This window comes from Limulus polyphemus, unplaced genomic scaffold (assembly GCF_000517525.1).
Source record: "Limulus polyphemus unplaced genomic scaffold, Limulus_polyphemus-2.1.2 Scaffold232, whole genome shotgun sequence".
Taxonomy (NCBI): domain Eukaryota; kingdom Metazoa; phylum Arthropoda; class Merostomata; order Xiphosura; family Limulidae; genus Limulus; species Limulus polyphemus.
In genome coordinates, this window is record NW_013665842.1 from 499,516 (window position 1) to 522,503 (window position 22,988).

The following is a 22,988-nucleotide window of genomic DNA, read 5'->3' on the forward strand; positions in this document are numbered from 1 at the left end:
CTAGTGCAGATAGCCCTCGTGTAGCTTTGCGCGAAATTCAAAAACAAAATCATTCAATGCAAAGTATGTATATTAAATTTATAAGTTATAGATATATGTAACTTGATATGATATAAATCACAATACTTTTATAGTATGTTGAAGAAAAAAAAAACATGTCTTTTCTTAATCTTAAACGAAACTTATTACAAAACATGGTAACTTAGTGACAGCACGTACAAGTTGTTTATCATAATTTTGGAAAATAAAGATTAAGCCCATTTTCTTGAATTAGAAACGACGGTTTATTTAATAACACGCAAAAAAAGTGCTTTTATTCTATTCCTGATCATACCAGATGTCTGATCTCAGTCTTACTTTTTCATCGGTTCTCTGATAAGGCTTCGACGTAGATGCTTTATTGAACGGGTTAAGCAGGGAGAAAGAGGCACGAAATCCACACACTCTGCTTTAGTTACAACTGATGAGCATACAAATACAGAAAAACATGTGTAAGGCCTTTATTGCAAGATGTTAACTATAAATTCTAAATTCGCTTCAGATATTATGTTCCATTGCGTGCATGATAGATGAGAAAACTACTTATGTTTCTATACCGGGACAAAATTAATTCTAAATATAGATATAGATATATATGTAAATAAACTAATACATGGATATTTTATGTATTCGTATTCTTTTGTTTGCAAACTAAATTCTACAAGAATTTGAACACATACATCTAATCATTGATGTTACCAAAGTTTAATAAAAAACAAGTACTGTTTAGAGCCAATTATTGTTTCAAGTGTATTGAGACAAGAATAAGCAACCATATTTCATTTTATTTAAAATATGACTTGTTATTTAAGTACAAAGTTGAAATTCCAATATCCTGACAAGCAAAGGTACTTAATTCTCTTGTGGTTAAAGTTCAGTTTTGTAACCGAATAATCGTTTAAACAGTAACTAAACTTTGGAAAAAAAACAAAGATAAAATTTAATATATTATGCAAATTATCATATATCTCTTTATTCCCAATAGTACAATCAATTGCTACAATTATGGTTAGTTTTTCTTGTTTCAGCCTTTACCTCTGCAAAATCAGCTTACCGTATAAGAAGAAATATGATAATTTTTGTCTGCTAGAATATAATTGTAATTTTCTAGTCGAGTACTTAATGTATTCAGTAAACTAAAACTTTTCTATTTTAACAATACATCATAACAGTTCTCCACATCTTATGCAACCAATGTTTTTTGTTGTTTTTTTACCTAAATAACATGGAGCTTCATAAGCGTAGTTTTGTTTTTGTGAATAGCGAATAACCTTAGTCAAGTGTCTTTATTGAGTTTGTACTTCTATTTGAATAATGTAACATATCTAACAATCTTCCGCACAACCTGAAGTTCAGGGGTACACTTTGGTTGAAACACCTCCTCAACAGGATATTGCAACCATAAACGAACTCATAAATTTTGCTGTCAAAAAAAGTCTTTGTCCTGGTGATTGAATTTCCTTTTAGAGCTACAATAACTTAGTCTATAAATCTGAAGGTACGTAGTTAGACGTCTGTCTATGCCCCAGACATTGTTTTGTCTAAAAGTTAATCCCAATAAAAAAATATAATATGAGCATTGACGATGGTATTGTTTTTAATAAAACTTTGAAATTCAGTACAACGCTTGGAGTAATTATTGTGAGTGCATTGTTATAGGAGTTTTTATTAGATTAATTTTAGTCAAACGTATGTTTTTTACCCCATTTTATTGAGTGGAAACGTAATTATTCTGAACTATTTCTATAGTTACCGCTGCTACTAAGGCAATAAACACAACACGACTACTTTCAGAATTTTATATAGTTACTATTTGTATCTAATAAATTGGAATAAGTACAGAGAAAGAAGGTAATCCCTAATGTATGATTTAGTATCTGAAATCTTTATTCTAACACTGCAGAGCAAAAGTTTCAGAAGTTTTAGGTACGTCATAGTGAATGTTCAATATAAAATTTACTTTGGGTAAATTCAAATAAATATTTTTACTTATTCATAATCTTTTCATCTCTGTATTTCTTTCCTTAGATGATAAATTTAAGAAAAATTCAAGTGTGAAGTCAAGGTGCAATCTCTGTATTTTGTTTTGTTTTGTCAATAGAAATAACAAAAGACATAATCTTATTGTCCATAATAATGAAACATCTTAAAATTAACTGTCTAGACGTCCTGTCTATATTTTATGCTATATAACATATACATTTTATATGGAAAGTTTAAGATGTTTAAGAATGTAGTATTTTCTTTTTTCGTGTTTGGAGTTGAACCTTTATTGTTAAAACTTGCAAAGTTACGGTCTTAAATAGCACGTGTTTCTCCACATGGCGAGATTGATTGTATTGAAAACGTAACACTTAGGGAATTTTAACATTTTGTAAACAACACATAAAGGAAACACGTGTTACACAAACTGAAGTTTTCAGAGCTTGAATGCAAATTTTCACACACGTTGGAGGATTTCAAAGCGATCTGATTACTTAGCTTTAATCTTTCACATAGCTATTGCCTCCTCTTCTTTTTTTTTATTTCAGGGACCAGTAGTCCTCGTGAATCTACATAGGGCACTTTTCTTCAAGGTATCTTTTTCTTGATTGTAACCTTGTTGAAGTAGCTCTGTTTCAGTACCTCCATTTTTTGCAGCCTAACTACTTATCTTGTCCTCATACCTCCAATTCGCCATAAGGACAGAGGAAAAATAAATAAGACAAATATGTGGCTAAAATGATCTGCAGAATGACGTAGAGATAAAAAAAACACACTATACGACAACTTCGCCTCTCTCCACTTGAGCCACAAAAATATTTATTACATAGATATTGTGAATTGAATACAAATTAAATTAAGTAATCATCCTTATAAATTCATGCTCCATTGCAGCCATTAAAACCTAAAATAGAGAGAAAAGGATGACGACTTACAGATTTTTAGATAAAAGACTTAAGACTGTGAGAAATAAAAGAATGCTTCCTTATATTGAAAGTCACTGTCAATCACAGCTACCACTTTCTAATAAACTTAAGCTACGATCAAACTCTAGTGCATAAATTATGGAATCTGTATCTGTTTAAATAAAAAATTGTTGCTTCTGTTAGTTCCAAACAGTATAACTCTTTTGAAATTGCCGTCCTGTTAAATTGATCGTCGGCTATACGTTTCCTCGCTAGAGGGCGTTACGCAAGAACGCGCGAACAAGAAGACAGCAAAACGGACGCTTGAAACGAGCAGGAGAAACAAATACACTTGGCTGAACACTGTGTTTTGTCGGTTCACGGCAGTCACAATATAGTTGTTGTGATCTACAGTTGTCGAGATTAACTCTACAAGTAACAGGCAATAATCTCGTAAGTATTATTGTTAGTAGGTCTTTTATGGTCTTCACTGTTGTATTTCGTTTTTCTTACCGTAGATTACGCACAATTATAAAGACAAGAAAAACATTTTATTTGTCAGTTTTATTGATAATATCCTAATTTTTTTTCCTAATCTGTTTCAATTATATTAAGGAAAAAATGCATAACTTAATCACACGCCATTAAGTATTTGCTTGACAGATGGAAAAACACACGGTCAAAATAATTTTGTGCCTATCAGTTTCCTAGAACTAACAAATCCCATGATGTGGGAGGAATTTGTTCTCTGACGTCATCAACGATTTTTATCCTCCCCCAAGGTATATTTCTTATTACAGTATATTGTCAACTCCGCTTGAAATTTTCTATTTATACGCAAACCTATACGATCTTATATCTAAAACCACAAGACTTGTTTAGAGTTGAAATGAAACAAGGTTCTTCTGTTAGAATTCGAACTCCCAGCTGCTCAGGAAGTGTTTTTAACCAGGTTCTCAGAAAGCTGCAAAACTGTAAACAAACAGCGTAATCCCTTCATTAATATTAGATATTTAATAGTTAATCTGATATATAACACCCAACTTTTTCTCCTAATTTAGTCAAACAACGTAAATATGAATTATTTAGAAGTCGACTAGGAACAACATTAATTAAAACTTTCAAAATACCAGAGTGATCGATAAAACTTTAAACACAGCGTACTCTATAAGATACGTTTCTAGAGGTTTTAACTGGAAACACAATAAAACTTTGTATTAGTTTTAATGTAACAGTCCTTGGAATGTGACTTCTGGAAACTGTTTCTTTTATTCTCAACTATATAAAAATCGTAATTATATTTTAATAAGTCTGAGTTTACAGCTTTCCTTTCAATTATGGAGTATATATTTTATGTAATGTTTTGGTAATTCCCATTCGTATATATTTACAAAAACACATTCTCAACGAACTACTGTTCATAATATGTCCAGTGATTGAAAGACATCACATCTCTTCCATGTTCATGACATGACAATTTGAAATTTTCTTATACGTGTTCTATGACAAACGTTTGAGGTTAATAAAGACAAACATTGTTTTTAATCAAGTTTTCATGATTATGTATTAGTCTAATATCATGAGAATTTTAGTGAGTGAAGATTTTAGGTAGGGAAAATAGACTTATAAAGAAGCATCTACATAATTTTTATAGACATCTTAAAATTTCAATAAATAAATTAGTTGGTTAATGTCACGGGCAACATATGTTTGCCACTTGGAAGTAACATATAATTAATTTCAACAAGATATCATCGTTCTTTTATTGGGTTTTAGCATTATCCCGAAACGTTACATACAAAAACACAGAAGTTTGTATATGCAACATTGAGTATATTGTACCTACCATAAAAAAACAAGACATCAGTATGTACAACATTGTACCTGCCATAGAAGAACAATGCACCCGTATATGCAACGTTGTACATCTTGTAACTGCCTTGGAATAACAAGAAGTCTATATATGCAGTATTGTGTATTTTATACATGATTCGTAGAACTACATTATTCATTTGAATGGTCTTTAAAATAAAAGTAAAGTATTGCTTTGACGCTAAGTATAACGTCTTCACAAACACACACACACACATTATAATGCAAAAGAGGTCTCCCGTCATCTGTTATTAATATTATATACAACAGAGATTGTTACCTCAGTTACAACCATAATACGTACGCATGTATGTATTATATACATACATACATGCACGTTATGTTGCTAGAGCATAACGAAAAAAAAAAGTGCAGTTAAACTTTAGTAGTGTTTAAAATGCTATAAGAATATCTAAGTGATAATGTTAAAAACTCTCTCAAAGAAAAAATCTGATGTTATGATCCAAATATTTTTCGTAAGAGGAAAAAGAAGTTATAGACTGAAGTATCACTTTAAAATATAGTATTTTTATTAAACCACGAGCTTTCCAGCTCTTTCAAGAGCTTAAAGACCCATGGGTTGATAAAATCTTATATTTTATCATAGTACTTCAACCTGTTAAGTTTCTTTTTACGTTAATACATCCACGTTTAAAATGACATCAAAACAAACCATTTATCGATTTTAACCGTTGGCAAAGAACTCATTGTTTACAACCATAAATATGTTTCTCACATAGAGAGAGTTATGCTAAAGCAATTTTATATAGATTGCGGATTTATGCCTATGTTTCGCGCAAAGGTATACAAGGGCTGTCTTCGCAAAACAGTTCCTAATTTTGAACTCAAAGACTAGAGGAAAGGTAGTTAGTCCATAACACTCACCGCCAACTCGTAGGCTACCCTGTCTGATAACAGCGGCTCCAACTACTACGAGTCACGAGCCATGAATTCTTGGATTAACAGTTCTGTCATGCTAGGCACTAAATCATGACCGACACCACATGATGATAGCTTTTCAAGAAATCAATAATAATCAAATACATATTTAAAAATATTCTGGAACAATTTCAATAAATTATGTTAGCACAGCTAGTAATTATTAATGCTGAAGTGGTTTTTATAGCAATTTTATAAAAATACCAAATAGTTATCCCTGAAAAAACCAAATTCGCAAAAAAAAAGTATCTTTGGCAGTCAGTTTTGCCCGAGTTCTAATTTTAAGCTTACTTTGATTAAATTGCACATTTGTATAACGCTCAAATACATGAACCAGAGAGCAGTGACCTTTACTTTATAGAATTGTAGTTGTTAAGCGCAAAGGTGCACAATGGGCTTTATGTGTTCTGTCCACCACGGGTAACAAAACCACCGGGAGAGGGGAGAGGGCAAATTAAAGATATTGCAGGTACACATGCGTCTATTGATGGGACTAATAATCTCAATTGGCAAGAATCTAGCTTAATGTAACATTTACATGTGGAATACATGCGGATGTCCGGGGTAAATATAAGATATATAGTTTGGAATACATTGACATGTGGATGTCCGGTGTAAATATAAGAGATATAGTTTGGAATACATTGACATGTGGATGTCCGGTGTAAATATAAGAGATATAGTTTGGAATACATTGACATGTGGATGTCCGGTGTAAATATAAGAGATATAGTTTGGAATACATTGACATGTGGATGTCCGGTGTAAATATAAGAGATATAGTTTGGAATACATTGACATGTAGATGTCCGGTGTAAATATAAGAGATATAGTTTGGAATACATTGACATGTGGATGTCCGGTATAAATATAAGAGATATAGTTTGGAATACATTGACATGTGGATGTCCGGTGTAAATATAAGAGATATAGTTTGGAATACATTGACATGCGGATGTCCGGTGTAAATATAAGAGATATAGTTTGTGCTTTAGTTACATTTTCTGCCAATTTCATTTTGACCTTGTCTGCATTACGTGCTACAATAGGTCTTAGTTTGAATATGTCGCAAAATGTTGTTCCGACATAGCCAAGTCCAGTAATACTAGAGAAATAGTTCCTTCACCCAAGTCAAGACTTTTGCTGGTGGCCAGGCGTGGCTTGTTTGCTGGATTACAGGTCAGAAAGTCCAAAGTTCAGGCTGCGATGACCCTGAACTACCGCACTTACAACTGTAGATACGGTGTAGTAATAACAGTTCGTTTCACTATTCGGTTCAAAGGCGGACAAAACTCTTGCGGTGGCGTTGCCTACTGACTGGCTTCCTCTTTGGTCAGTTGTTGAAACTTAAGGGCGGCCATACTGAACTTTAAAGATCTCTGACTTAGCCGTTTAGCCTATGTGCCTGTAAGATGTCGCTCAAAATGAAAATAACAGTGGTGTTGCTTGTTTTATTGTGCGGCAAGCTTAATGGCGAAGAGCTTAAATTTATGGTGCACCAGGATGATACAGAAATGGAGTAAACTGTTCATTAGTAAGATACATATGTTTCACGATATACCACTTATGATTTTACTTGAAAAAAGTTACTCTTTGCTTGTCATATAGATCCCTGCTACAGTACCTGATTTGTCTGTTATGAGTTTATCTGTATAACGCCCTCCATTCTTAGCCGAAAAACAAAACAAAAACAGCAGACATAAAGATCCATTTGTAATGTGTAGTTTTCGTTTCTTTATGAGGGATACAGAATAGCTGTGACCATTCAATTTGTCACACGCCGCAAGGTGTACTTGTGTTGTGCGAAATAATGGAGAAAAACCAAATGTGTTACACTTATGAAAGTTGTTTGTTTGTTTAATTTTGCGCAAAGCTACTTGGGGACTATCTGCGCTAGCCGTACTTAACTGAAAAGTGATAGACTAGAGGGAAGACAGATAGTCAACATTACCCACCGCCAACTCTTGGGGCTACTCTAATCGAATAGTGGGATTGATCGTCACATTATAACGACTCCATAGCTGAAAGAGTTTTGGGATTCGAACCCGCCATCTGCTTATTACGATAAGAGCACCTTAACCATTATTAAAATTAGTTTGTTGTATTCTAGCCTTTAATAAAGAAATATTACCAAAACTTTATAACCTATCACATTTCATTTTATAAATTAAAATTAGATGATATAAAACTCATGTTAAAGGAGCAAAGCATGTGTTCGATCTAGAATAAAGTAAAAAACAACGAACTGACTAAAGAAAGTAGTGAATACTTTGATCTGCTCATAAGTAGTGAACACTTTGATCTGCTCATAAGTAGTGAATACTTTTATCTGCTCATAAGTAGTGAACCCCTTTGATCTGCTCATAAGTAGTGAACACCCTTGATCTGCTCATAAGTAGTGAATACTTTTATCTGCCCATAAGTAGTGAACACTTTGATCTGCTCATAAGTAGTGAATACTTTGATCTGCTCATAAGTAATGAACACTTTGATCTGCTCATAAGTAGTGAACACTTTGATCTGCTCATAAGTAATGAACACTTTGATCTGCTCATAAGTAGTGAACACTTTGATCTGCTCACTTGTGATCGAAATGTTGGATGGAACAAACTTTCATAATAAGTTAGCTGCTTATAAGCTGACCCAGGAAAAGTAGTAGAACGAGACTCAATGCATAGTGTCGAAGTTGTATTAATATTATAAACATTCATAGCCATTTATATTCTTATCGGGTTGGGCGTGGTCAAGTGGCTATAGTGTACGGACTGTTAATCTAAGAGTTTGTGGTTCGCTTTTCCTTGCCAGAAACACGTGTTCTGCACTTTGGGGGAGTAGGTGCATTTTAAAACTGACGGCCAAATCTTATTATTTGGCCTGAAAATGGTAGCCCAACAGTTGGCGGTAAGTGCTATTGACTAGCTGTCTTTGGACTCTTTAGGCCCGGCATGGCCAGGTGGATAAGGTGCACGACTCGCAATCTGAGGGTCGCGGGTTCGAATCCCCGTCCCACCAAACATGCTCGCCCTTTCAGCCGTGGGGGCGTTATAATGTGACGGTCAATCCCACTATTCGTTGGCAAAGAGTAGCCCAATAGTTGACGGTGGGTGGTGATGACTAGCTGCCTTCCCTCTAGTCTTACACTGCTAAATTAAGGATGGCTAGCGCAGATAGCCCTTGTGTAGCTTTGCGCGAAATTCAAACAAACAAACAAAACAAGTCTTTCGTCTCGTCTTTCAGTTCAAAATCACGTATGGCTGTGCACAAATATCTCTTATTTAGCTTTTCACGAACTTTTAAACCGAGAAAACGAACAAACAATTTATTGTCATCCTATAAGTCCTTTTAAACAGGCCCTTCTTCTGTAATTAGATCTTAATAGTTTGCAGAGAGACTAATTTCATATAAACTTTAATTTCTCCCGATCCTTTTGTTTGGGAATGGTGCAAGCCGCAAAGTGTACACACATACACACACGCATATATATATAAACAAAACAGGAGAAAAGTAAACGCATATAAAGAAACGACAAGGAATTAATAGCTTACCCCAGCTTACAGGATTTAATAGTTTTATTTTTATTGTTTATGAATTATGCGGGTTCGAATGAGTTTTGAACATAATATACATAAAATCACTGTCGTATAGAACATTTATAAATAGGATGAAAATTACTGAATGAACAATTAAAGCGCTTTTAATTCTACCAATAATACTTACATTATTAATAGATTTATTACCGCGAACGTTTCCAGAACTATTAAATAAATCAAATGAGAACGTTAAGATCATTGCAAATGAAAGGATTGTTTCTAGATTCTCAAGATCTTAATGGTAAACAAATTACAAACCGATTTTCTCTGAAGCTCACAGAGCCTTTGTTGTTTCAAAGCTATGAATTATCTCATATAACTGATTTACATTACGTTAGCACAAATTTAGCAAATCTTTAAGTGCCAAGAAAGCTCACAGAGCCTTTGTTGTTTCAAGGCTATGAATTATCTCATATAACTGATTTACATTACGTTAGCACAAACTTAGCAAATCTTTAAGAGCCAAGAATTTTAGATCTGATAAAATATTTTGATTTCAAAACAGACAAACAAACAAGGTAACTCACAGCCACTACTTTCACGTTTTCAATTTCAAAGTGAGAGTTCAGTATAATGAGAATTGATATGAAAACGTTTACGCATATTTGCTTATTTGCCTCAGTGATTATCATCAGACATGAAACTTCTGAATTGTTTGCCTGATGTCGCTGTAAATAATAATTAATTGTAATTATTTTTGAGATGTGTTTTACTGTATCCCAATTTAGCAATTTATAGCTAAGTGTGTAAATCCTATACAAATATTTATTGCACAATAGCTCGACTCTATGTTATGGTGATGTTGCAAAATGTACTATTTAAGTGCAACTTCGTAATTACCTCTATGTTTTGATCTTTTTTCGTTCTTGAAAAATTATATATTTGTTGAAGAATTTAAGTAAAACAGATAAATACTCGAAACATCCAGTATGGTTTGATTTGAATTTCGCACCAAGTTATTCAAGGGATATCTGCGCTATCCGTCCTTAAGTTAGCAGTGATAGACTAGAGGGAGGGCAGCTAGTCAACAGTACCAACCACCAACTAAACTTCAGAAACTCCAAAACCGTTCGAAGTAGCTAAATATTTTGACAACTTAAAGTGAACCTAAGATGATGTTATTTTCCCTGTTTTCAATTTTACAAAAAAGAGTAAATAATAATAAGAATTTTAAAACGTGGAAAAAAAACTGATGTAATAACCATATGTTGATTTAAGAAGGTTATTTTAAGCGCAAAACTATACAATGGGCAATACACCGAAGGGAATCGAATCCCGAAATTTTAGCAATGTAAGTCCATAGATTTACGACTGACCTAACAGGAAGCATTTAAGAAAGAAACGGGTTATGGGTTGTGCATGTATTTGAAAATTGTATTTTCTGAATGATATTTTGTTATCAGTTTTTACATAAAAAATTAAATTAGTTTAAAGTTATTTGTTAGATCTCATTTTGTATTTAATAAGCATATTAATTAGTTGATAAAGATATATTTTATTGAAATACAAAAATGTATATTTTGAAACTTTTATGTGTGTTGTTTGTTTTATGATAACTTACACTAAATTCTATATTTTTAGTACACTTATTTTTCTATCATTGCTACGAAAAAAAAATGTTATGTTCGTTTGAAGAAAATGGAGAACATAATTTTTGTTTTTATTTTCTCTGCATTATATATATATGTGTATATACAGTATATAAAAACAAACAATACTGATAAATCAATATTCTCCATTAACATTCACAAAGTATGTTTTCCAATTTGGGTTTTAGAACAAATTTTTACTCATTCTTTATAAAATTAAAATTTCAAGACATCTTTTATTAAGTATTTCTGTGCGAAAATAAGCTTGCTATGTCTTGTCTAAGCTTTGATATTATTATAATAATATATATGCATTCACTCAAGAGTTCATAATGTAAAGGTTATTACTGTATTTTAATTTCCAAACCTTGCTCTTGTTTCTAATTTTAGTTATTTTCACAAATACCTTATTGATTTATTATTTTTTGCACAAAGCACTCTGTCCACTGGAGGGCATTCAAACCATTGTAAGTTCGTAAACTTACCGCTGATCCACTGTGGGCCTAGAAAAGTAGACAAATTTATTCCATTTTATTCTAACATTATGCTTAGTCTTCTTAGCCAGTTAGAACATCTAAAGATAATTAATTTCTTTAGACTCGCATTATATTTTACTTCATGAAAAACATTGTATATAGCCTGAAAACTAGTTTTAACAAAACAGATACTCGGGGAATAATACGAGTTATTACAGCTGTCTTGTATTTCATAACCTCCATAAAGGGAAGTGATCAATTTCGCAGAATGTAAAAATGGGAAGTGGTGGTATGGAATACCTTGAGATTTAAATATTTATTTACTACTTTGTATTGCCTTCTATAGACATTTATAACAGTGCGAAATTGCAAATAGCTCACTCTGTTTGTTTGTTTGTTGAACTTGGCGCAAAGCTACTTGATGGTGATCTACACTAGACATCCTTAATTCTGAAGTAAAAGAGTAGAGGGAAGGGAACTCGTTAACATCATCCACCACCAACTCTTGGGCTACTCTTTTAACAACGAATCGCTGGATTGACTGTCGTGGGATTGATTTCGATCCCTCGACCCGCAGAATGGGGGCCAAGCGTCCTAACGACCAGGCCACAATCTGAAGATGACAAAGGTCAATTCTTTAAAACATGAAGAATATTTATAATGAAATTTGAATTTCGCTCAAAGCTACACGAGAGCTATCTGCGCTAGCCGTCTCTACTTTAGCAGTAAAGGACTAGAGAGAATACAGCTAATCACCAACACCCACCGCCAACTCTTGGGATACTCTTTTACCAACGAATAGTGAGATTGACCGTCACATTATAACGCACCCACGGCTGAAAGGGCGAGCATGTTTAGTGGTATGGGGATTCGAACTCGCGACCCTCAGATTGCGAGTCAATCGCTCTAACTACCAGGTCATGCCGGGCCGTTTAAAGGTAGACTATATTGTTTCCCGAAAGAACAATATTTGGAATTCAGAAGTTACTAAGAAGGAGAAAGAAAAATACATCACTACACCTCTTCTCGAGCACTTGAAAAAGAAAAAATAATAAAGATAGTAAACACCAAGTATAAACAGGGAGAAAATTACAGACACACAGATACGTTACCAGATTTCGAAGGTTTCTCTGAAAACACTTATAGAACGTATAAATATCACAAAGCAATATCAATGTTCAAAAGTCACAACACAATAAGATCACAGTTATGACACATTAAAACACATAAAGATCCACTGGAGATTAAAAACACAAATTACAACATCCTTTGTGACTCTAATACACTGGAGAAACAAAAATACCGACAAAAAATAGAATTCAGAATCATAATGCAGATTTGTTTTCCAAGAAAACTCAGCATCGAATACCGCCACAGAAATAAACCTTCCCGGGACTTCCCTGAAGACAGCAGCAGTTTAGAAGCCCAAAAAGGAGGATATAACCTAGTTCGTAATTAGTACTTGGCAATGCAAAAGTAACTAATTAATAATATGACCTAGGAGTCATATACAGGATTGAGTACGTTATATTAAAACGAATTTTAATATGCTAATTAGCAAGTAACGTGACAGTCACAGCCGATATAAAGTCGCGATGGAGAGGTATGTATCAGAAGAACATTTTGACATCGTCGTTAGTGTGATGCCACTACATTCATTTCATTAAGATGTGCTTAGATCGAGGCTTTAGAATTTTTAACGCGGAGATGTAACTTGTACTTACTGATAGTTGAAAAAAAAAGGAATATGGATCAACTTGAGGTTTCGGAACCACCAAGAAAGAAGCCTTCAACAAGTCGTATCCTAGCAGTAGTAAGCAAAGTACGGCGTTTTGTGACAGGTGAGAATCCATAAACACAAAGAATAGTGGGAAAGGCCATCTACGTGTACCAGTTAACAGTGCGCAACATAATAAAACTGTATATCAGTCTGGAAAAGGGGATGAGTTCACCAAGTTAAGGCTTTCAGTTACACCTCCCATTCAACCGTAGCATACCTCAAGCAGCTGTAGAATGAGATGTGTATTCAGACAATTTCGTACGAAGATTACTGTGGATTACTGTGTGATCGGACTGCTGAAATGGAAGGACGCTACGAAGATGTCGTCCTCGTGTACTAGACAAATTATGTAAGATCCTGTTGAGGGGAGTAGCGTGCTTTGCAGATGTAAACCATACGACCGAGTCGTTTTTTAATGGACACTACACTGCAGGACTATTTTAAACGCACTCGGTCGTCAGAGAGAGCATATGTTATGATCGTTTTAACATCACTTTGTTGTAGATCACACTTCACTTTCCTTTCAACTTTATTAAAGTTGTACTTATTTTTTTCCCAGAAATTAACTCATACTAATATACATAACAAATTGTACTATCCATCGATTTAGAACTCAGTTTTGTTCCTTACTGGCACCATAGTACTTTTTTCTTTGCTTCTCTCTCTCTCTCGGTTTATGTGGTTGCTCTCACATCTCCTGGTGTTTTCTTTTTTCTCTCTCTGTTAAATGTCGGTCTTATATTTCTCTTTCCCCAACAACTACATCGTAATCGGATTTTAAGGCTTCATAATTATAGGGGTTCTTGTAGCTTCCAAATCCGGTTGACTTAGAAAGGCGGCCGCTCTCTTCAAAAGTTCTCTAGCTACTTTAATTCCATAATCTTTTAGGGACTGACCAAACGTCGTACGCTTTCTCTCAACCTCACCGATTCTTACACCGTACTTCATAATAACAGGACGTGAGACGTGGACTGTAACGACACGGTGATGCTCTAAAATCATTTTAACATAGCGTACTCAACCCTCTGTAGGCTACCAACCATGATAGTAATAATTTCATTGTTAGTTATAGATATTAGCTACATTCGTAGAAGAAATACGTTGTTATCCACCATACTCTCGGTTCTCATAGATATTTGTTAAACTGATGTACATTCTTGGAAAAGCTAACGTCCTTTATTTCTTAATCCTTTTGTTGTATAAATACTAGCTACGTTCATGAAATATCTAACTTATTATCTTCAGTTTATTTGTAGCCATAAAGTAACCTAGCATTTATTCTTTCATGTTAAGATTAATTTGATTTCGTAGATGGATAAAAAAGACGTTAAGGTATTGAACTTGTGCATTCTTCAATGTACGGCCCGACATGGCCATGTGGTTAGGGCACTCGACTGGCAATCTGAAGGTTGCGGGTTCGAATCCTCGTCACAATAAACATATTCGCCCTTTTAGCCGTGGGACGACTAGCGCAGATAGCCTTCGTGTAGCTTTCCGCGAAATTTAAAAAAACAAGTCTTTCGTCTCGTTTTTCAGTTTAAAATCACGTATGGCTGTGCACAAATATCTCTTATTTAGCTTTTCACGAACTTTTAAACCGAGAAAACGAACAACAATTTATTGTCATCCTTGAAGTCCTTTTAAACAGGCCCTCCTTCTGTATTTAAATCTTGATAGTTTGCAAAAAACAAACAATCTTCAGTGTATTACGGAAAAGTAAAACACAGAAGCATCTGAAATATTTGCTACAATAATATCTGTATTAGCTTGACCTTTCTTTTATAATCCACGTGGAATTAGAAGAAACAGTCTGATTGGGAAAGTGTTATTGTCTTGTTTCCTTTTCAAAGTCTCTCAGTTTATTATGGAAGACTACTGTTTTAGTTAACTTAAATGAAGGCGGTTATTCTGTTAGCATAGGATTAGAGAAAAAAAAATCCCAAATGTCAAACCAAAGACAGTTTTGAAGATAACGCATTAGAAGAAACGATAATATTTGTATGAAATACAAGACTTCAGTTACCAATCTCAGTTGTTAGGTACATCCTGTACCTTTTAATTGCTTCAAACTAACTGAATTGATTATTCCAATATCCACTTCATCAACTTTAAGAAGTTCAGTTAACAAAACTCTAGTAGATTTGGGAGTAATATTGTACCTTCTACTGTATGAGTTTTCTGTATGGCTCTAATACTGCCGTAATGACTCTCTCCCAATGGGCAGATCTCGCGATTGTAAATAGCCTTGTCAAAAGGTATTACTGTAACATGCATTACTTCCCTCAGGAACTGAGCTAAATAGTGGCTTAGCTTATTCTTATAACAGCATCATTATCTCTAATAACTCCATAAAGGTTCATTCACCTGATTTTGCTTGAGTGCCATGATTCTTTGTGTGAGTCTAGGACTATTTACAATGTGTCGACAACATGGATATACCTAAATCAACACTAATTTGCCATGATATTTCCGTTGTCATCAGATTTAGAAAGCAAAGAAGTAAGTGACTGGTTTAAATATTAGGTACACATCTTGGCTGCTTCTGGATGTTCATCAAAACGCTTAAAATTTTTCAGTGTAAACAGAAAACTTCCATTAAAACTGAAGAGAGTCGTAAATTAGCTCTTCTCGGTGTTGACATCTGAATAACGATTAAGCATCCTGAAAGCTTCTAGCTTAGATTTATACGAGCGTAAACACACACACATCTAGTCTATAACCACGAGTTTGTTCACCCCTCTTTGCTAATTCATATACATGACAATTCACTTATTCTCAACCTATCACAGTTTTGTTTTATTCAACAACTGACTCACTCTTTCCATTCATCACCCATTTTACATTTCGTTCACTGGTATCACTCTTTCTTCCCTTCAAATGACCTGATTGTTTAACTCAACAAATCACCTATTTGTATCTCTTTTTTGTTATATTTTCCCCTCATCAACCACTAACTTCTCCTCCCAATATTAAATTATATTCTCTTCGACCACCAAATGCGTTTTAAACTATGGATGAAAATTGTTTGTAATTGATGATAAACTTTTGAAACGAACGTCGGACGCTCACCGGGTATATTCCTCTAAAACTATATTTGACCCACCATAAGCTTCTCACTGAAACTGACTTTTTCTCTCATTCTGGGAATCGCAATAAGCTTCTTAACTAATCTTATGTGAGACTCACCATAAACTTCTCAAATTGATTTTTTAGTCTTACGTTCAAACTCGCTAGTTGTTTTTTTTTTATCTCTTTCTTAGCACTTAAGGATTTGGTTCGATTTTTTTTTTACTAACGAATCATTTTCCAAACACACTTTTATCTACGTTTCAGAAGATCCCCCTGTAAGGAAATTTTTCCCATGTTGATGTTTTAGTACGTTCTTCATTTAAGTTGCAGAAGTTGAGCTTCGACCTTTTCCATTTTCAAGCTTATTGCTATATTTCATTTACGATTTCAGTTATTTCTACATTCTAACATCTCCATTTTCCCTCTATTAGATTTTTTTCAAGTTGATTAAATCTATAAGTCTGTTATTAAAGTCTATCTACGGATTCAGCTATTAGAATGGATACAGTTTAATCACATATAAGTGTTTAATGAGGAGAAGACAGTTCAATGTCTTCATTCATAGGCATAATCTACAGCATTCTAGCATCTAGTGGGAAAATTCTAAGTCGGTGCTCGATTCCCGCGGTGGGCACAGCTGTCTGCCAAATGTGGCTTTTATTTAAAATAATCAATCAAATAAAGTTTAACTCAGTTAACCTAAATTTTCAACACACCGCTACAGAAATACCTACTGATAACAGTGACGGTTTTGTTTTTGTTTGTTTTGAATTTCGCGCAAAGCTACATCAGGGCTATCTGTGCTAGCCATCCCTAATTTAGCAGTGTAAGATTGGAGGGAAAGCAGCTAGTCATCACCACCCACCGCCAACTCTTGGGCTACTCTTTTACCAACGAATAGTGGGATTGACCGTCACATTATAACGCCCCCACGGCTGAAAGGGTGAGCATGTTTGCGAGCAGATTGCGAGTCGAGCGCCCTAACCACCTGGCCATGCCGGGCCTAATAGTGACCGAGAGTAGATATGATACAAATTTAAAAGGATCCTAAATTCTTGTTCTACTGTTCATGAATATATGTACGAAAGTCATTTAGTAGTCAGTAACAACACTTCGGTTTGTGAAATGTAGATGTTTTGCTGGATCAATGTTTAAGGATTATGATAATTACCAATTTTGTTTTTATTACGTGATGTTTACGCATTTCAGACATTGAATTAATTTCTAAAATTATCGCTTGAAGTGTAATCATACGTATCGAACAAATACTAGGTTATTTTTTTACGTTTTAGCATTCAACAGTAGCTTAAAACTTCGTTCATCAAACATCGCACGTACAAAATGATGAGGCTCTTGTTTTTTTCGAAGAAACTTGTATTTTTAAGTTGTAATTAATGTTCATTTAAAGAAAATCAATCTTTGAGGATCGATTGAAGTTTTCTCGAAACAAACAAAGAAATAAGGTAAAACTTACGACTTAGTTAAGGACCTAAACTAAAATATAAGCTCTATTCATGTTACGATTGGTTTGTTTCTTTGAAGTTAAGCACAAAGCTACACAACGGACTATCTGTGCTCTGTACACCACGGGTATCAAAACCCGGTTTCTAGCGTTGTAAGTCCCCAGACATGTCGCTATGCCACTAGGGCTTACGATACGAGAGTCGTAAGTCGACCGCCATAAAACTGAATGTTTTGAAAAACTTTATATTTTATTAATAAATTATAACAATATTATTGTCATACATTAGAATCGATATATTTAGCTGTTTACTTTATAAAAGAAACAAATTTTCGCAAATTAAAAACACTATCGTTTGTCCTCACAATAGTTTTTATTACTTCTGAACAGTTGTAATTTAGCACAAAGCTACACAATGAGCTATCTGCTTACGACGGGTATCGAAACCCAGTTTTTAGCGTTGTAAGCCGCAAACATATCGCTGTGTCAATGAGGGTCTATTTTCTGAACAGATAAATCAAGATTTAGCCAGAAGAAGTGTTATCATTATGATAATATATTTTATTTACGGTATTTATGCCCCTCCTTCCAATGGCATAGCGGTAAGCCTGAAGGCTTATAATGCTAAATACTAGGTTTTGATAACTGTGGTAAGCACAATACAAATAGCCCACTGTGTACCTATGTGCTCAATTACAAAAAAAAAAAAACAGTTTTTATACCACAATGGTGGTTTGGGCGCTCAACTCGCAATCTGCGGATTCGAATCTTCGTCCCACCAAACATGCTCGCCGTTCCAGTATTATAATGTGACGGTCAATCCCACTATTCGTTGGTAAAAGAGTAGCCCAAGAGTTGGCGGTCGGTGATGATGACTGGCTGCCTTCCCTCTAATCTTGCACTACTAATTAGGAATGGCTAGCACAGATAGCCCTCGCGAATTTCCAAAAAAACAAATACACCATAATTATGAGACCGCGCAAGACTGAGTGGTTAGAATGTCGATCGGGCAGCAGATCGAAGGGTCCAGGACTCGAAACGTGATGTATTAAGACCCTCAGTTTCAGCTGTACAGCGCTTAATAAAAGACAGAGTTAATCCCATTTTGGTAAGTCTAATGAATAGTCCAAAATTAGGGATGTCTGTACATAACCTCTAAGAATCTCTTACCAGGTCGTTTAGCCCATACGCGCATAATGTGACATTTAAGCTCAAACTTTTATTTCCAGTGCTAATTAACATCATAATGTTGTGCAAAACAAGCAATTAGAACGAAAAATAATAAAACACGTAACACGTAATATAGCAGAATTTTGGCTATTTCAGGCAAAGAAAATGAGAAAAAAATTCGACTTAATAATTAAAACTCATTGAATCTTTTAAGCATTTTGTTTATATACTATTTGCGTGAAAACGGCACCATAACTTTCAAAACTACATAAAAAAATATGTAAAAGTTGTTGAAGGATTGTTACATGGCATATCGAATATAAATAATAAATATTAAGTTTATTACGCGTCAAAACCTTTTTTTTCCTAGCATTTTTCGATGACCTTCATCATTATTATTTTTATTTCGAAACCTTTTTATGTTTTCTGTTGCTGTGAAACCACATTTAGTCGAACAGTGTTTGTCTAGCTTTTTAGGCCGAGCGTGGCTTGAAGGTTAGTATGCCGGATTGTGGGCTTCAGAATCCCACGTTCGCTTCCCGTTCCCACAAAAAAAAAAACAACACAAAAATCACGCTCTATATTTTGGGACCGAGGGTGCTTTATAAGTTTGGAGGTCGAACCCCCCTGTATTCGATCAGATAAGAGTTACCTAAGAGTTGGAGGTGGGTACTGTTTAAGAGCTGCTTCTAGTCTATTTGTGCAAAATTAGAAACAGCAAATAGGCCTTTAGTAGCTTTGTCCGTATACTGGAAAATAAACAATCAAATGTTTGAGCTCTGTAACTTTTATAAACAAACGTGAAATCTTCGCGGAACCTGAATTAATGCAATAATACAGTTTCTGCACGTGATGGAGTGAACTAAGTATATATCTGTTGAAAGCTCTGGAGAACAAACTATTTATTTGAAGCTATACGAGAAACATAATCCTCAAAGGCTTTTTTCAAAATAATTTTCTGACCGTCTGTTCAGAACCTGTGTTCTAAATGAGATAAGAAGAAAGATAGGAGGTTTATTTGTTTTGTTTAGGAGTTGGCTTTGATAAAATATTGAATTACTTTAAAATCATCATTCATTTAATGTGTTATTTTAGCTAATTAACTAAGAAGTGATAAAAAGTTGGATTTTCCTCCTTATTTTCCACGCCACTCAGCTGCTCAAAAATAACTTTATTTATTTAGGATTTGACACATTCGTACATGAAGTTCCCATACAACCGTAAGAGTCAACGTAATTTTTTTCTAAACTAATAGTTTATTTGTTTTAGCGCAAAGACTAAAAAAAGCTATCTGCACTTTGTCCACCGCGGAGATAGAACCTCAACATTTAGTGTTATAAACCCTCAATCTTACCGCTGAGCTACCGAAGGACTTATGAAGATGACCCAAAACTTGCTTTTACATGTTAACATACTATTGCAACTTCTGAAGATTTAAGCGAGTAAACTGTTACCCTTTAGAATCGTGTTTACACTCTCTCTCATAGGTCCGGCATGGCCAGATGGTTAAGGCACTCGACTCGCAATCTGAGGGTCGCGGGTTCGAATCCCCGTCACACCAAACATGCTCGCCCTTTCAGCCGTGGGGGCGTTATAATGTGACGGTCAATCCCACTATTCGTTGGTAAAAGAGTAGCCCAAGAGTTAGCGGTGGGTGGTGATGACTAGCTGCCTTCCCTCTAGTCTTACACTGCTAAATTAGGGACGGCTAGCGCATATAGCCCTCGTGTAGCTTTGCGCGAAATTCAAAACAAACAAACACATTTTTAGGCCTTTTCTAAACTTTTCAACTCAAAACTGTCAACGTCAACAGTTGCGTTTAGAAGTATTGATATTCTGTAAAATTAATCGAAATACGAAAGGAGTTGAAACTAATAGTTCTCTGAATTTATAACAAAAAAGAAAATTATAATTGAAATCCTAGCGTAAGGAACAGTTTGTTTATTAAATTCACAGGTGCACTATGGGGCCATTGGGGCTTTTCTCGCCGTAGTAATCGAAGCCACGTTATAAGCCACGAAGCTTATCGCTGGACCATTTAAGGCCAGGAAACCGGGTTTTAGTGTATTTATGTGTATAGAAAAGTTAAGCCGATCGATAGGATTTTTTTTATTAAAGAGATAACAGACTAAAAAACCAAAAATGCAAATATTCATTTATAAGAAAGCATAATAAGGTATTTAAGGTTCGACATTAATATAGTTGCAACGTTTTATTTATAATAATGATGTACTACACGGTAGTTATTTAGTGTTATAATTCAAAACGTGATGGCGCTCCCCAGTGGCACAGCGGCATGTCTGCGGACTTACAACGCTAGAAACCAGGTTTCGATACCCGTGGTGGGTAGAGCAGAGATAGCCCATTGTGTAGCTTTGTGCATAACTTCAAACAAACACAGTGATGGCCATCATTTGGGTAGAATCTAAACTTTTCTTGAATTCTTGATATTTAGTTGAAAATGTAAACCGGGATTTGTGTTCCGAAATGCATTAAATTTATTCTTCAACTGAAAGTAGCATATATAACTTAAACTTTCATATTTTACAACTAAGAGTGATTGGTGAGAAACGTTTAAGTCCTGGCCACCAGAGGACGACACGTGGGAGTAATTCAAAAAGAGCCGTCTTCTTATAATTCAAAACATTGCAAGACTTAATATACATGAGAAATCTACGTATTCATGTTCTGCCCCCTATTTAACTTATGATTGATTGGGCCTATTTGCACACAACTTGGCACACCATTGGAAACAAAACCAAAGATGTTTAAGACATAATGACCACGTTCTGTTTAGAAAGCGCCATAAGTCGATGGTTTAATAAATTAATATTTTAATAGCTCTGGTCTCTGTAGATATGCAAAAACAATAAAATTAAATTATCATAATTATAAAAGTAAAAAAAAATTCTAGTCATAAGAAAAAAAAACTAGTTTATAAAAATGCCCAATTTTTGTGGTGTAATAATATGATAAATGAAATTAATTATTCTTTTTGGCCAAAAAATATCGCTGGTATTTTGTATCATGTATGTACATAAATACATGTAATGTATTTATTAACATCTAGCAAAGGTAGTCGTGATTTCTAATTAATACATAGATTTATTTTTGAAACCCAATTGCACCAAAACTAGTTGGTCCTTTGTTAATATGTGTGTTTCCTGCACCAAAACTAGTTGGTCCTTTGTTAATATGTGTGTTTCCTGCACCAAAACTTGTTGGTCCTGTGTCAGTATGTGTACTTCCTGCACCAAAGCTTGTTGATCCTTTGTTAATATGTGTGTGCATACTGCACCAAAACTTGCTGGTCTTTTTGTCAGTATGTGTGCATACTGCACCAAAACTTGTTGGCCCTGTGTCAGTATGTGTACTTCCTGCACCAAAGCTTGTTGATCCTTTGTTAATATGTGTGTGCATACTGCACCAAAACTTGCTGGTCTTTTTGTCAGTATGTGTGCATACTGCACCAAAACTTGTTGGTCTTATGTCAGTCTGTGTTTTTCCTGTACCAAAACTTGTTGGTCCTGTGTCAGTCTGTGTGTTTCCTGCACCAAAACTTGTTGGTCCTGTGTCAGTATGTATGCGTACTGCACCAAAACTTGTTGGTCCTATGTCAGTATTTGGTTTATAGAAACAAATATTCAAGTCAAGAAAATATAATACACCCAATTTCTTCAACTCTCGCTAGGAAACAACGTTGGTCCTGTGTCAGTATGTGTACTTCCTGCACCAAAGCTTGTTGGTCCTTTGTTAATATGTTTGTGTGCATACTGCACCAAAACTTGCTGGTCTTTTGTCAATATGTGTGCTTACTGCACCAATACTTGTTGGTTCTGTGTCAGTCTGTGTGTTTCCTGCACCAAAACTTGCTGGTCTTTTGTTAGTCTGTTTGTTTCCAAAGTTTTGGTGCAGTATGCACACAAACATATTAACAAAGGACCAACAAGCTTTGGTGCAGGAAGTACACATACTGACACAGGACCAACAAGTTTTGTTGCAGGAAACACACAGACTGACACAGGACCAACTAGTTTTGGTGCAGGAAACACACATATTAACAAAGGACCAACTAGTTTTGGTGCAGGAAACAAACAGACTAACAAAAGACCAG

At 34.7% G+C, this 22,988-nt stretch overlaps 1 protein-coding gene across 3 annotated transcripts in view; it reads left to right on the top strand.

Moving 5' to 3' along the window:
- Positions 1 to 22,988, top strand: part of LOC106478611 (nephrin-like) — a 147,246-nt gene that overhangs the window by 28,922 nt on the left and 95,336 nt on the right. For 2 of the 3 annotated variants that reach the window (XM_022382230.1, XM_022382232.1), the window contains exon 1: positions 3,307 to 3,380. The exons of the other annotated variant lie outside the window; for it this stretch is intronic. The gene's annotated coding sequence lies outside the window, so the exon portion shown is untranslated. Of the gene's footprint in view, positions 1 to 3,306; positions 3,381 to 22,988 lie in introns of those variants that run through there. 3 annotated transcript variants of the gene reach the window in all.